General features: G+C 39.5%; 10 pseudogenes; all 10 read right to left on the bottom strand.

Moving 5' to 3' along the window:
* Positions 1-85: 85 nt before the first annotated feature.
* On the bottom strand, positions 86-220 carry LOC141778621 (U1 spliceosomal RNA; annotated as a pseudogene).
* A 576-nt stretch (positions 221-796) lies between these two features.
* On the bottom strand, positions 797-931 carry LOC141778623 (U1 spliceosomal RNA; annotated as a pseudogene).
* Positions 932-2,737: 1,806 nt separating this feature from the next.
* LOC141778632 (U1 spliceosomal RNA) lies at positions 2,738-2,872 on the bottom strand (annotated as a pseudogene).
* A 1,806-nt stretch (positions 2,873-4,678) lies between these two features.
* Positions 4,679-4,813, bottom strand: LOC141778639 (U1 spliceosomal RNA; annotated as a pseudogene).
* A 1,806-nt stretch (positions 4,814-6,619) lies between these two features.
* On the bottom strand, positions 6,620-6,754 carry LOC141778644 (U1 spliceosomal RNA; annotated as a pseudogene).
* A 1,806-nt stretch (positions 6,755-8,560) lies between these two features.
* Positions 8,561-8,695, bottom strand: LOC141778652 (U1 spliceosomal RNA; annotated as a pseudogene).
* Positions 8,696-10,501: 1,806 nt separating this feature from the next.
* Positions 10,502-10,636, bottom strand: LOC141778658 (U1 spliceosomal RNA; annotated as a pseudogene).
* Positions 10,637-12,442: 1,806 nt separating this feature from the next.
* On the bottom strand, positions 12,443-12,577 carry LOC141778778 (U1 spliceosomal RNA; annotated as a pseudogene).
* Positions 12,578-13,153: 576 nt separating this feature from the next.
* On the bottom strand, positions 13,154-13,288 carry LOC141778818 (U1 spliceosomal RNA; annotated as a pseudogene).
* A 1,811-nt stretch (positions 13,289-15,099) lies between these two features.
* Positions 15,100-15,225, bottom strand: LOC141778986 (U1 spliceosomal RNA; annotated as a pseudogene).
* Positions 15,226-15,501: the final 276 nt, after the last annotated feature.

Here is a 15,501-nt window from a genome sequence, read left to right on the forward strand (position 1 = left end):
CTGACTGGGAAGCTGGATATTAGCATGCTGCGCAGCACATTTAAGTCCATCGCAGCCGAGGACTCCTTTCATTGGACATAATGATCAGGGGAGAGCGCGAACGCAGTCCCCCACTACCAGAAATTATGCAGTTGAGATTCCCACATTTGGGGAATTCACAGGGGTCAGCACAACCGGAGTGCAATGGCTGAGCCTCGCCCTGGGTGAACAACATAAGAATTTAATAAATTTAGTTTTTCATATACCATTTCGAATATTCATACATATCGTTTTATGTATTACAGTGATGTCATCGTCCTTTGATGTGATGTCATCGTCCTTTGATGTTGTCACACATTCTGAAAAATTTGGCTAGTTTGGGTTGACACTTGAAGCGTGTTACTACAATACAGTCACAGTTGACAATCTCTACTCAGTTGGTTATTTGTTACATAAATCTTTTTTTCTTCAAAATAATGCTTCTTTTCAAGAATGTGGTTGGTATTAATCTGTATTTGTTTTTATCTTTAAAAAAAAATTATTGTCATAAAATACTTGATCATTGTATCTCCCCTGCCAAGTAAATTTGAGTTGGATGCAACTGGCATTGCTCAACACACAGGTTCACAACGTACACCAGTCACTGCTGCACAGCAACACTGCCACTTTTCTGGACATACTGCAAAAGTATCCAAAGGCCTCAAAATGAACATTGCCGCAATCACACTGACTAGGAAGCTGGATATTAGCATGCTGCGCAGCACATTTAAGTCCATCGCAGCCGAGGACTCCTTTCATTTAACTTGGACATAATGATCAGGGGAGAGCGCGAACGCAGTCCCCCACTACCAGAAATTATGCAGTTGAGATTCCCACATTTGGGGAATTCACAGGGGTCAGCACAACCGGAGTGCAATGGCTGAGCCTCGCCCTGGGTGAACAACATAAGAATTTAATAAATTTAGTTTTTCATATACCATTTCGAATATTCATACATATCGTTTTATGTATTACAGTGATGTCATCGTCCTTTGATGTGATGTCATCGTCCTTTGATGTTGTCACACATTCTGAAAAATTTGGCTAGTTTGGGTTGACACTTGAAGCGTGTTACTACAATACAGTCACAGTTGACAATCTCTACTCAGTTGGTTATTTGTTACATAAATCTTTTTTTCTTCAAAATAATGCTTCTTTTCAAGAATGTGGTTGGTATTAATCTTTATTTGTTTTTATCTTTAAAAAAAAATGATTGTCATAAAAAATGATTGTCATAAAATACGAGGTATTATGTCTAATACCTCGGTCTCTAATACAGGTTCTCCGCAAGGCTGCGTCCTTTCGCCATTGCTTTTTATTTTGTACACAGATAGCTGCAGGTCTTCTAAGGAGGGCAGCTTATTAGTGAAATTTTCAGACGACACTGCACTCTTGTCGCTCCTACAGGGGGCAGAGTCAGATCATGGCTGTGCTCTTCCTGCCTTTGTCGAGTGGTGTGACAAAAATGATCTTGATCTTAATGTCTCAAAAACTAAAGAACTTGTGATTGACTTTAGGAAAAACAAGATTAATCCCACTCAGAGTATAATTCATGGCGAGGATGTTGACATTGTGGACTCTTATAAGTACCTGGGCACAGTGTTTGACTCTCATCTCAAGTTCGATGTAAACACCGAGTCCATTGTTAAACGAAGCCAACAGAGAATTCATTTGCTGCGGAAAATCAACTCCTTTGTTGTGAGTAGATCTATCCTGTGCACTGTCTACTTGTCATATGTTGAGAGCCTTTTAACCTTTTCATTTATTTGCTGGTTTAACGGTTTGTCTATGAAGGACAGGAATTGCCTAAATAACATTGTGAAAGTCTGCTCCAAAATCATCGGAGCCCAGCAGAGCAACTTAAACTCTCTCTGGGAGAAACGTGTCCTCCAGAAGGCCAAAAACATTATTAATCACAACCAAATCCTGTCTAGTGAGTTCACACTACTGCCTTCAGGACGGCGCTATCTGCCGCCTCACAGAAAGACAAACCGCTACTCCAAGTCATTCATTCCTTCCGCCATTACACTGCTGAACGCAGAGTAACTATCATGAATGAACGACAACAAAAAATGTTTTATTTACTTTGAATGTACAATTATTTTGCACTAACCACATAACGGTTGTCTGTGTTTGCATTAGGTACATTCTTGGAATACAATTTGCGATATGCAAATACTCTTGGCACTTTATTCTATTCTAATTATTTATTTATTCCGTTATTCTTTTATCTCGTCTCGTTTTTATTCTTGTATTCATTGTTTTTATTGCGAAGATTTTTAATTTTTAATCTTGTACTTTTATTGTTCTGCACCTACCCATATGCCACCTACTGTGTTCCCTCTGTCAATGATGATTGTGCAGTATGAATGTGTGTATATGTTTCGGTGGACTGCAGAAACTGAATTGCCCTTCGGGGATAAAGAAAGCTCTCTGTATGTGTATCTGTATCTGTACTTGATCATTGTATCTCCCCTGCCAGGTAAATTTGAGTTGGATGCAACTGGCATTGCTCAACACACAGGTTCACAACGTACACCAGTCACTGCTGCACAGCAACACTGCCACTTTTCTGGACATACTGCAAAAGTATCCAAAGGCCTCAGAATGAACATTGCCGCAATCACATTGACTAGGAAGCTGGATATTAGCATGCTGCGCAGCACATTAAAGTCCATCGCAGCCGAGGACTCCTTTCATTTAACTTGGACATAATGATCAGGGGAGAGCGCGAACGCAGTCCCCCACTACCAGAAATTATGCAGTTGAGATTCCCACATTTGGGGAATTCACAGGGGTCAGCACAACCGGAGTGCAATGGCTGAGCCTCGCCCTGGGTGAACAACATAAGAATTTAATAAATTTAGTTTTTCATATACCATTTCGAATATTCATACATATCGTTTTATGTATTACAGTGATGTCATCGTCCTTTGATGTGATGTCATCGTCCTTTGATGTTGTCACACATTCTGAAAAATTTGGCTAGTTTGGGTTGACACTTGAAGCGTGTTACTACAATACAGTCACAGTTGACAATCTCTACTCAGTTGGTTATTTGTTACATAAATAATTTTTTCTTTAAAATAATGCTTCTTTTCAAGAATGTGGTTGGTATTAATCTGTATTTGTTTTTATCTTTAAAAAAAAATGATTGTCATAAAAAATGATTGTCATAAAATACGAGGTATTATGTCTAATACCTCGGTCTCTAATACAGGTTCTCCGCAAGGCTGCGTCCTTTCGCCATTGCTTTTTATTTTGTACACAGATAGCTGCAGGTCTTCTAAGGAGGGCAGCTTATTAGTGAAATTTTCAGACGACACTGCACTCCTGTCGCTCCTACAGGGGGCAGAGTCAGATCATGGCTGTGCTCTTCCTGCCTTTGTCGAGTGGTGTGACAAAAATGATCTTGATCTTAATGTCTCAAAAACTAAAGAACTTGTGATTGACTTTAGGAAAAACAAGATTAATCCCACTCAGAGTATAATTCATGGCGAGGATGTTGACATCGTGGACTCTTATAAGTACCTGGGCACAGTGTTTGACTCTCATCTCAAGTTCGATGTAAACACCGAGTCCATTGTTAAACGAAGCCAACAGAGAATTCATTTGCTGCGGAAAATCAACTCCTTTGTTGTGAGTAGATCTATCCTGTGCACTGTCTACTTGTCATATGTTGAGAGCCTTTTAACCTTTTCATTTATTTGCTGGTTTAACGGTTTGTCTATGAAGGACAGGAATTGCCTAAATAACATTGTGAAAGTCTGCTCCAAAATCATCGGAGCCCAGCAGAGCAACTTAAACTCTCTCTGGGAGAAACGTGTCCTCCAGAAGGCCAAAAACATTATTAATCACAACCAAATCCTGTCTAGTGAGTTCACACTACTGCCTTCAGGACGGCGCTATCTGCCGCCTCACAGAAAGACAAACCGCTACTCCAAGTCATTCATTCCTTCCGCCATTACACTGCTGAACGCAGAGTAACTATCATGAATGAACGACAACAAAAAATGTTTTATTTACTTTGAATGTACAATTATTTTGCACTAACCACATAACGGTTGTCTGTGTTTGCATTAGGTACATTCTTGGAATACAATTTGCGATATGCAAATACTCTTGGCACTTTATTCTATTCTAATTATTTATTTATTCCGTTATTCTTTTATCTTGTCTCGTTTTTATTCTTGTATTCATTGTTTTTATTGCGAAGATTTTTAATTTTTAATCTTGTACTTTTATTGTTCTGCACCTACCCATATGCCACCTACTGTGTTCCCTCTGTCAATGATGATTGTGCAGTATGAATGTGTGTATATGTTTCGGTGGACTGCAGAAACTGAATTGCCCTTCGGGGATAAATAATGCTCTCTGTATGTGTATCTGTATCTGTACTTGATCATTGTATCTCCCCTGCCAGGTAAATTTGAGTTGGATGCAACTGGCATTGCTCAACACACAGGTTCACAACGTACACCAGTCACTGCTGCACAGCAACACTGCCACTTTTCTGGACATACTGCAAAAGTATCCAAAGGCCTCAGAATGAACATTGCCGCAATCACACTGACTAGGAAGCTGGATATTAGCATGCTGCGCAGCACATTTAAGTCCATCGCAGCCGAGGACTCCTTTCATTTAACTTGGACATAATGATCAGGGGAGAGCGCGAACGCAGTCCCCCACTACCAGAAATTATGCAGTTGAGATTCCCACATTTGGGGAATTCACAGGGGTCAGCACAACCGGAGTGCAATGGCTGAGCCTCGCCCTGGGTGAACAACATAAGAATTTAATAAATTTAGTTTTTCATATACCATTTCGAATATTCATACATATCGTTTTATGTATTACAGTGATGTCATCGTCCTTTGATGTGATGTCATCGTCCTTTGATGTTGTCACACATTCTGAAAAATTTGGCTAGTTTGGGTTGACACTTGAAGCGTGTTACTACAATACAGTCACAGTTGACAATCTCTACTCAGTTGGTTATTTGTTACATAAAACTTTTTTTCTTCAAAATAATGCTTCTTTTCAAGAATGTGGTTGGTATTAATCTGTATTTGTTTTTATCTTTAAAAAAAAATGATTGTCATAAAAAATGATTGTCATAAAATACGAGGTATTATGTCTAATACCTCGGTCTCTAATACAGGTTCTCCGCAAGGCTGCGTCCTTTCGCCATTGCTTTTTATTTTGTACACAGATAGCTGCAGGTCTTCTAAGGAGGGCAGCTTATTAGTGAAATTTTCAGACGACACTGCACTCCTGTCGCTCCTACAGGGGGCAGAGTCAGATCATGGCTGTGCTCTTCCTGCCTTTGTCGAGTGGTGTGACAAAAATGATCTTGATCTTAATGTCTCAAAAACTAAAGAACTTGTGATTGACTTTAGGAAAAACAAGATTAATCCCACTCAGAGTATAATTCATGGCGAGGATGTTGACATCGTGGACTCTTATAAGTACCTGGGCACAGTGTTTGACTCTCATCTCAAGTTCGATGTAAACACTGAGTCCATTGTTAAACGAAGCCAACAGAGAATTCATTTGCTGCGGAAAATCAACTCCTTTGTTGTGAGTAGATCTATCCTGTGCACTGTCTACTTGTCATATGTTGAGAGCCTTTTAACCTTTTCATTTATTTGCTGGTTTAACGGTTTGTCTATGAAGGACAGGAATTGCCTAAATAACATTGTGAAAGTCTGCTCCAAAATCATCGGAGCCCAGCAGAGCAACTTAAACTCTCTCTGGGAGAAACGTGTCCTCCAGAAGGCCAAAAACATTATTAATCACAACCAAATCCTGTCTAGTGAGTTCACACTACTGCCTTCAGGACGGCGCTATCTGCCGCCTCACAGAAAGACAAACCGCTACTCCAAGTCATTCATTCCTTCCGCCATTACACTGCTGAACGCAGAGTAACTATCATGAATGAACGACAACAAAAAATGTTTTATTTACTTTGAATGTACAATTATTTTGCACTAACCACATAACGGTTGTCTGTGTTTGCATTAGGTACATTCTTGGAATACAATTTGCGATATGCAAATACTCTTGGCACTTTATTCTATTCTAATTATTTATTTATTCCGTTATTCTTTTATCTTGTCTCGTTTTTATTCTTGTATTCATTGTTTTTATTGCGAAGATTTTTAATTTTTAATCTTGTACTTTTATTGTTCTGCACCTACCCATATGCCACCTACTGTGTTCCCTCTGTCAATGATGATTGTGCAGTATGAATGTGTGTATATGTTTCGGTGGACTGCAGAAACTGAATTGCCCTTCGGGGATAAATAATGCTCTCTGTATGTGTATCTGTATCTGTACTTGATCATTGTATCTCCCCTGCCAGGTAAATTTGAGTTGGATGCAACTGGCATTGCTCAACACACAGGTTCACAACGTACACCAGTCACTGCTGCACAGCAACACTGCCACTTTTCTGGACATACTGCAAAAGTATCCAAAGGCCTCAGAATGAACATTGCCGCAATCACACTGACTAGGAAGCTGGATATTAGCATGCTGCGCAGCACATTTAAGTCCATCGCAGCCGAGGACTCCTTTCATTTAACTTGGACATAATGATCAGGGGAGAGCGCGAACGCAGTCCCCCACTACCAGAAATTATGCAGTTGAGATTCCCACATTTGGGGAATTCACAGGGGTCAGCACAACCGGAGTGCAATGGCTGAGCCTCGCCCTGGGTGAACAACATAAGAATTTAATAAATTTAGTTTTTCATATACCATTTCGAATATTCATACATATCGTTTTATGTATTACAGTGATGTCATCGTCCTTTGATGTGATGTCATCGTCCTTTGATGTTGTCACACATTCTGAAAAATTTGGCTAGTTTGGGTTGACACTTGAAGCGTGTTACTACAATACAGTCACAGTTGACAATCTCTACTCAGTTGGTTATTTGTTACATAAAACTTTTTTTCTTCAAAATAATGCTTCTTTTCAAGAATGTGGTTGGTATTAATCTGTATTTGTTTTTATCTTTAAAAAAAAATGATTGTCATAAAAAATGATTGTCATAAAATACGAGGTATTATGTCTAATACCTCGGTCTCTAATACAGGTTCTCCGCAAGGCTGCGTCCTTTCGCCATTGCTTTTTATTTTGTACACAGATAGCTGCAGGTCTTCTAAGGAGGGCAGCTTATTAGTGAAATTTTCAGACGACACTGCACTCCTGTCGCTCCTACAGGGGGCAGAGTCAGATCATGGCTGTGCTCTTCCTGCCTTTGTCGAGTGGTGTGACAAAAATGATCTTGATCTTAATGTCTCAAAAACTAAAGAACTTGTGATTGACTTTAGGAAAAACAAGATTAATCCCACTCAGAGTATAATTCATGGCGAGGATGTTGACATCGTGGACTCTTATAAGTACCTGGGCACAGTGTTTGACTCTCATCTCAAGTTCGATGTAAACACTGAGTCCATTGTTAAACGAAGCCAACAGAGAATTCATTTGCTGCGGAAAATCAACTCCTTTGTTGTGAGTAGATCTATCCTGTGCACTGTCTACTTGTCATATGTTGAGAGCCTTTTAACCTTTTCATTTATTTGCTGGTTTAACGGTTTGTCTATGAAGGACAGGAATTGCCTAAATAACATTGTGAAAGTCTGCTCCAAAATCATCGGAGCCCAGCAGAGCAACTTAAACTCTCTCTGGGAGAAACGTGTCCTCCAGAAGGCCAAAAACATTATTAATCACAACCAAATCCTGTCTAGTGAGTTCACACTACTGCCTTCAGGACGGCGCTATCTGCCGCCTCACAGAAAGACAAACCGCTACTCCAAGTCATTCATTCCTTCCGCCATTACACTGCTGAACGCAGAGTAACTATCATGAATGAACGACAACAAAAAATGTTTTATTTACTTTGAATGTACAATTATTTTGCACTAACCACATAACGGTTGTCTGTGTTTGCATTAGCTACATTCTTGGAATACAATTTGCGATGTGCAAATACTCTTGGCACTTTATTCTATTCTAATTATTTATTTATTCCGTTATTCTTTTATCTTGTCTCGTTTTTATTCTTGTATTCATTGTTTTTATTGCGAAGATTTTTAATTTTTAATCTTGTACTTTTATTGTTCTGCACCTACCCATATGCCACCTACTGTGTTCCCTCTGTCAATGATGATTGTGCAGTATGAATGTGTGTATATGTTTCGGTGGACTGCAGAAACTGAATTGCCTTTCGGGGATAAACAGTGCTCTCTGTATGTGTATCTGTATCTGTACTTGATCATTGTATCTCCCCTGCCAGGTAAATTTGAGTTGGATGCAACTGGCATTGCTCAACACACAGGTTCACAACGTACACCAGTCACTGCTGCACAGCAACACTGCCACTTTTCTGGACATACTGCAAAAGTATCCAAAGGCCTCAGAATGAACATTGCCGCAATCACACTGACTAGGAAGCTGGATATTAGCATGCTGCGCAGCACATTTAAGTCCATCGCAGCCGAGGACTCCTTTCATTTAACTTGGACATAATGATCAGGGGAGAGCGCGAACGCAGTCCCCCACTACCAGAAATTATGCAGTTGAGATTCCCACATTTGGGGAATTCACAGGGGTCAGCACAACCGGAGTGCAATGGCTGAGCCTCGCCCTGGGTGAACAACATAAGAATTTAATAAATTTAGTTTTTCATATACCATTTCGAATATTCATACATATCGTTTTATGTATTACAGTGATGTCATCGTCCTTTGATGTGATTTCATCGTCCTTTGATGTTGTCACACATTCTGAAAAATTTGGCTAGTTTGGGTTGACACTTGAAGCGTGTTACTACAATACAGTCACAGTTGACAATCTCTACTCAGTTGGTTATTTGTTACATAAATCTTTTTTTCTTCAAAATAATGCTTCTTTTCAAGAATGTGGTTGGTATTAATCTGTATTTGTTTTTATCTTTAAAAAAAAATGATTGTCATAAAAAATGATTGTCATAAAATACGAGGTATTATGTCTAATACCTCGGTCTCTAATACAGGTTCTCCGCAAGGCTGCGTCCTTTCGCCATTGCTTTTTATTTTGTACACAGATAGCTGCAGGTCTTCTAAGGAGGGCAGCTTATTAGTGAAATTTTCAGACGACACTGCACTCCTGTCGCTCCTACAGGGGGCAGAGTCAGATCATGGCTGTGCTCTTCCTGCCTTTGTCGAGTGGTGTGACAAAAATGATCTTGATCTTAATGTCTCAAAAACTAAAGAACTTGTGATTGACTTTAGGAAAAACAAGATTAATCCCACTCAGAGTATAATTCATGGCGAGGATGTTGACATCGTGGACTCTTATAAGTACCTGGGCACAGTGTTTGACTCTCATCTCAAGTTCGATGTAAACACTGAGTCCATTGTTAAACGAAGCCAACAGAGAATTCATTTGCTGCGGAAAATCAACTCCTTTGTTGTGAGTAGATCTATCCTGTGCACTGTCTACTTGTCATATGTTGAGAGCCTTTTAACCTTTTCATTTATTTGCTGGTTTAACGGTTTGTCTATGAAGGACAGGAATTGCCTAAATAACATTGTGAAAGTCTGCTCCAAAATCATCGGAGCCCAGCAGAGCAACTTAAACTCTCTCTGGGAGAAACGTGTCCTCCAGAAGGCCAAAAACATTATTAATCACAACCAAATCCTGTCTAGTGAGTTCACACTACTGCCTTCAGGACGGCGCTATCTGCCGCCTCACAGAAAGACAAACCGCTACTCCAAGTCATTCATTCCTTCCGCCATTACACTGCTGAACGCAGAGTAACTATCATGAATGAACGACAACAAAAAATGTTTTATTTACTTTGAATGTACAATTATTTTGCACTAACCACATAACGGTTGTCTGTGTTTGCATTAGCTACATTCTTGGAATACAATTTGCGATGTGCAAATACTCTTGGCACTTTATTCTATTCTAATTATTTATTTATTCCGTTATTCTTTTATCTTGTCTCGTTTTTATTCTTGTATTCATTGTTTTTATTGCGAAGATTTTTAATTTTTAATCTTGTACTTTTATTGTTCTGCACCTACCCATATGCCACCTACTGTGTTCCCTCTGTCAATGATGATTGTGCAGTATGAATGTGTGTATATGTTTCGGTGGACTGCAGAAACTGAATTGCCCTTCGGGGATAAATAATGCTCTCTGTATGTGTATCTGTATCTGTACTTGATCATTGTATCTCCCCTGCCAGGTAAATTTGAGTTGGATGCAACTGGCATTGCTCAACACACAGGTTCACAACGTACACCAGTCACTGCTGCACAGCAACACTGCCACTTTTCTGGACATACTGCAAAAGTATCCAAAGGCCTCAGAATGAACATTGCCGCAATCACACTGACTAGGAAGCTGGATATTAGCATGCTGCGCAGCACATTTAAGTCCATCGCAGCCGAGGACTCCTTTCATTTAACTTGGACATAATGATCAGGGGAGAGCGCGAACGCAGTCCCCCACTACCAGAAATTATGCAGTTGAGATTCCCACATTTGGGGAATTCACAGGGGTCAGCACAACCGGAGTGCAATGGCTGAGCCTCGCCCTGGGTGAACAACATAAGAATTTAATAAATTTAGTTTTTCATATACCATTTCGAATATTCATACATATCGTTTTATGTATTACAGTGATGTCATCGTCCTTTGATGTGATGTCATCGTCCTTTGATGTTGTCACACATTCTGAAAAATTTGGCTAGTTTGGGTTGACACTTGAAGCGTGTTACTACAATACAGTCACAGTTGACAATCTCTACTCAGTTGGTTATTTGTTACATAAATCTTTTTTTCTTCAAAATAATGCTTCTTTTCAAGAATGTGGTTGGTATTAATCTGTATTTGTTTTTATCTTTAAAAAAAAATGATTGTCATAAAAAATGATTGTCATAAAATACGAGGTATTATGTCTAATACCTCGGTCTCTAATACAGGTTCTCCGCAAGGCTGCGTCCTTTCGCCATTGCTTTTTATTTTGTACACAGATAGCTGCAGGTCTTCTAAGGAGGGCAGCTTATTAGTGAAATTTTCAGACGACACTGCACTCCTGTCGCTCCTACAGGGGGCAGAGTCAGATCATGGCTGTGCTCTTCCTGCCTTTGTCAAGTGGTGTGACAAAAATTATCTTGATCTTAATGTCTCAAAAACTAAAGAACTTGTGATTGACTTTAGGAAAAACAAGATTAATCCCACTCAGAGTATAATTCATGGCGAGGATGTTGACATCGTGGACTCTTATAAGTACCTGGGCACAGTGTTTGACTCTCATCTCAAGTTCGATGTAAACACTGAGTCCATTGTTAAACGAAGCCAACAGAGAATTCATTTGCTGCGGAAAATCAACTCCTTTGTTGTGAGTAGATCTATCCTGTGCACTGTCTACTTGTCATATGTTGAGAGCCTTTTAACCTTTTCATTTATTTGCTGGTTTAACGGTTTGTCTATGAAGGACAGGAATTGCCTAAATAACATTGTGAAAGTCTGCTCCAAAATCATCGGAGCCCAGCAGAGCAACTTAAACTCTCTCTGGGAGAAACGTGTCCTCCAGAAGGCCAAAAACATTATTAATCACAACCAAATCCTGTCTAGTGAGTTCACACTACTGCCTTCAGGACGGCGCTATCTGCCGCCTCACAGAAAGACAAACCGCTACTCCAAGTCATTCATTCCTTCCGCCATTACACTGCTGAACGCAGAGTAACTATCATGAATGAACGACAACAAAAAATGTTTTATTTACTTTGAATGTACAATTATTTTGCACTAACCACATAACGGTTGTCTGTGTTTGCATTAGGTACATTCTTGGAATACAATTTGCGATGTGCAAATACTCTTGGCACTTTATTCTATTCTAATTATTTATTTATTCCGTTATTCTTTTATCTCGTCTCGTTTTTATTCTTGTATTCATTGTTTTTATTGCGAAGATTTTTAATTTTTAATCTTGTACTTTTATTGTTCTGCACCTACCCATATGCCACCTACTGTGTTCCCTCTGTCAATGATGATTGTGCAGTATGAATGTGTGTATATGTTTCGGTGGACTGCAGAAACTGAATTGCCCTTCGGGGATAAATAATGCTCTCTGTATGTGTATCTGTATCTGTACTTGATCATTGTATCTCCCCTGCCAGGTAAATTTGAGTTGGATACAACTGGCATTGCTCAACACACAGGTTCACAACGTACACCAGTCACTGCTGCACAGCAACACTGCCACTTTTCTGGACATACTGCAAAAGTATCCAAAGGCCTCAGAATGAACATTGCCGCAATCACACTGACTAGGGAGCTGGATATTAGCATGCTGCGCAGCACATTTAAGTCCATCGCAGCCGAGGACTCCTTTCATTTAACTTGGACATAATGATCAGGGGAGAGCGCGAACGCAGTCCCCCACTACCAGAAATTATGCAGTTGAGATTCCCACATTTGGGGAATTCACAGGGGTTAGCACAACCGGAGTGCAATGGCTGAGCCTCGCCCTGGGTGAACAACATAAGAATTTAATAAATTTAGTTTTTCATATACCATTTCGAATATTCATACATATCGTTTTATGTATTACAGTGATGTCATCGTCCTTTGATGTGATGTCATCGTCCTTTGATGTTGTCACACATTCTGAAAAATTTGGCTAGTTTGGGTTGACACTTGAAAAGTGTTACTACAATACAGTCACAGTTGACAATCTCTACTCAGTTGGTTATTTGTTACATAAATCATTTTTTCTTCAAAATAATGCTTCTTTTCAAGAATGTCGTTGGTATTAATATGTATTTGTTTTTATCTTTAAAAAAAAATGATTGTCATAAAATACTTGATCATTGTATCTCCCCTGCCAGGTAAATTTGAGTTGGATGCAACTGGCATTGCTCAACACACAGGTTCACAACGTACACCAGTCACTGCTGCACAGCAACACTGCCACTTTTCTGGACATACTGCAAAAGTATCCAAAGGCCTCAGAATGAACATTGCCGCAATCACACTGACTAGGAAGCTGGATATTAGCATGCTGCGCAGCACATTTAAGTCCATCGCAGCCGAGGACTCCTTTCATTTAACTTGGACATAATGATCAGGGGAGAGCACGAACGCAGTCCCCCACTACCAGAAATTATGCAGTTGAGATTCCCACATTTGGGGAATTCACAGGGGTCAGCACAACCGCAGTGCAATGGCTGAGCCTCGCCCTGGGTGAACAACATAAGAATTTAATAAATTTAGTTTTTCATATACCATTTCGAATATTCATACATATCGTTTTATGTATTACAGTGATGTCATCGTCCTTTGATGTGATGTCATCGTCCTTTGATGTTGTCACACATTCTGAAAAATTTGGCTAGTTTGGGTTGACATTTGAAGCGTGTTACTACAATACAGTCACAGTTGACAATCTCTACTCAGTTGGTTATTTGTTACATAAATCTTTTTTTCTTCAAAATAATGCTTCTTTTCAAGAATGTGGTTGGTATTAATCTGTATTTGTTTTTATCTTTAAAAAAAAATGATTGTCATAAAAAATGATTGTCATAAAATACGAGGTATTATGTCTAATACCTCGGTCTCTAATACAGGTTCTCCGCAAGGCTGCGTCCTTTCGCCATTGCTTTTTATTTTGTACACAGATAGCTGCAGGTCTTCTAAGGAGGGCAGCTTATTAGTGAAATTTTCAGACGACACTGCACTCCTGTCGCTCCTACAGGGGGCAGAGTCAGATCATGGCTGTGCTCTTCCTGCCTTTGTCGAGTGGTGTGACAAAAATTATCTTGATCTTAATGTCTCAAAAACTAAAGAACTTGTGATTGACTTTAGGAAAAACAAGATTAATCCCACTCAGAGTATAATTCATGGCGAGGATGTTGACATCGTGGACTCTTATAAGTACCTGGGCACAGTGTTTGACTCTCATCTCAAGTTCGATGTAAACACTGAGTCCATTGTTAAACGAAGCCAACAGAGAATTCATTTGCTGCGGAAAATCAACTCCTTTGTTGTGAGTAGATCTATCCTGTGCACTGTCTACTTGTCATATGTTGAGAGCCTTTTAACCTTTTCATTTATTTGCTGGTTTAACGGTTTGTCTATGAAGGACAGGAATTGCCTAAATAACATTGTGAAAGTCTGCTCCAAAATCATCGGAGCCCAGCAGAGCAACTTAAACTCTCTCTGGGAGAAACGTGTCCTACAGAAGGCCAAAAACATTATTAATCACAACCAAATCCTGTCTAGTGAGTTCACACTACTGCCTTCAGGACGGCGCTATCTGCCGCCTCACAGAAAGACAAACCGCTACTCCAAGTCATTCATTCCTTCCGCCATTACACTGCTGAACGCAGAGTAACTATCATGAATGAACGACAACAAAAAATGTTTTATTTACTTTGAATGTACAATTATTTTGCACTAACCACATAACGGTTGTCTGTGTTTGCATTAGGTACATTCTTGGAATACAATTTGCGATGTGCAAATACTCTTGGCACTTTATTCTATTCTAATTATTTATTTATTCCGTTATTCTTTTATCTCGTCTCGTTTTTATTCTTGTATTCATTGTTTTTATTGCGAAGATTTTTAATTTTTAATCTTGTACTTTTATTGTTCTGCACCTACCCATATGCCACCTACTGTGTTCCCTCTGTCAATGATGATTGTGCAGTATGAATGTGTGTATATGTTTCGGTGGACTGCAGAAACTGAATTGCCCTTCGGGGATAAATAAAGCTCTCTGTATGTGTATCTGTATCTGTACTTGATCATTGTATCTCCCCTGCCAGGTAAATTTGAGTTGGATGCAACTGGCATTGCTCAACACACAGGTTCACAACGTACACCAGTCACTGCTGCACAGCAACACTGCCACTTTTCTGGACATACTGCAAAAGTATCCAAAGGCCTCAGAATGAACATTGCCGCAATCACACTGACTAGGAAGCTGGATATTAGCATGCTGCGCAGCACATTTAAGTCCATCGCAGCCGAGGACTCCTTTCATTTAACTTGGACATAATGATCAGGGGAGAGCGCGAACGCCAGAACTACCAGAAATTATGCAGTTGAGATTCCCACATTTGGGGAATTCACAGGGGTCAGCACAACCGGAGTGCAATGGCTGAGCCTCGCCCTGGGTGAACAACATAAGAATTTAATAAATTTAGTTTTTCATATACCATTTCGAATATTCATACATATCGTTTTATGTATTACAGTGATGTCATCGTCCTTTGATGTGATGTCATCGTCCTTTGATGTTGTCACACATTCTGAAAAATTTGGCTAGTTTGGGTTGACACTTGAAGCGTGTTACTACAATACAGTCACAGTTGACAATCTCTACTCAGTTGGTTATTTGTTACATAAATCTTTTTTTCTTCAAAATAATGCTTCTTTTCAAGAATGTGGTTGGTATTAATCTGTATTT

Source organism: Sebastes fasciatus, chromosome 1 (assembly GCF_043250625.1).
Source record: "Sebastes fasciatus isolate fSebFas1 chromosome 1, fSebFas1.pri, whole genome shotgun sequence".
Classification (NCBI taxonomy): Eukaryota; Metazoa; Chordata; class Actinopteri; order Perciformes; family Sebastidae; genus Sebastes; species Sebastes fasciatus.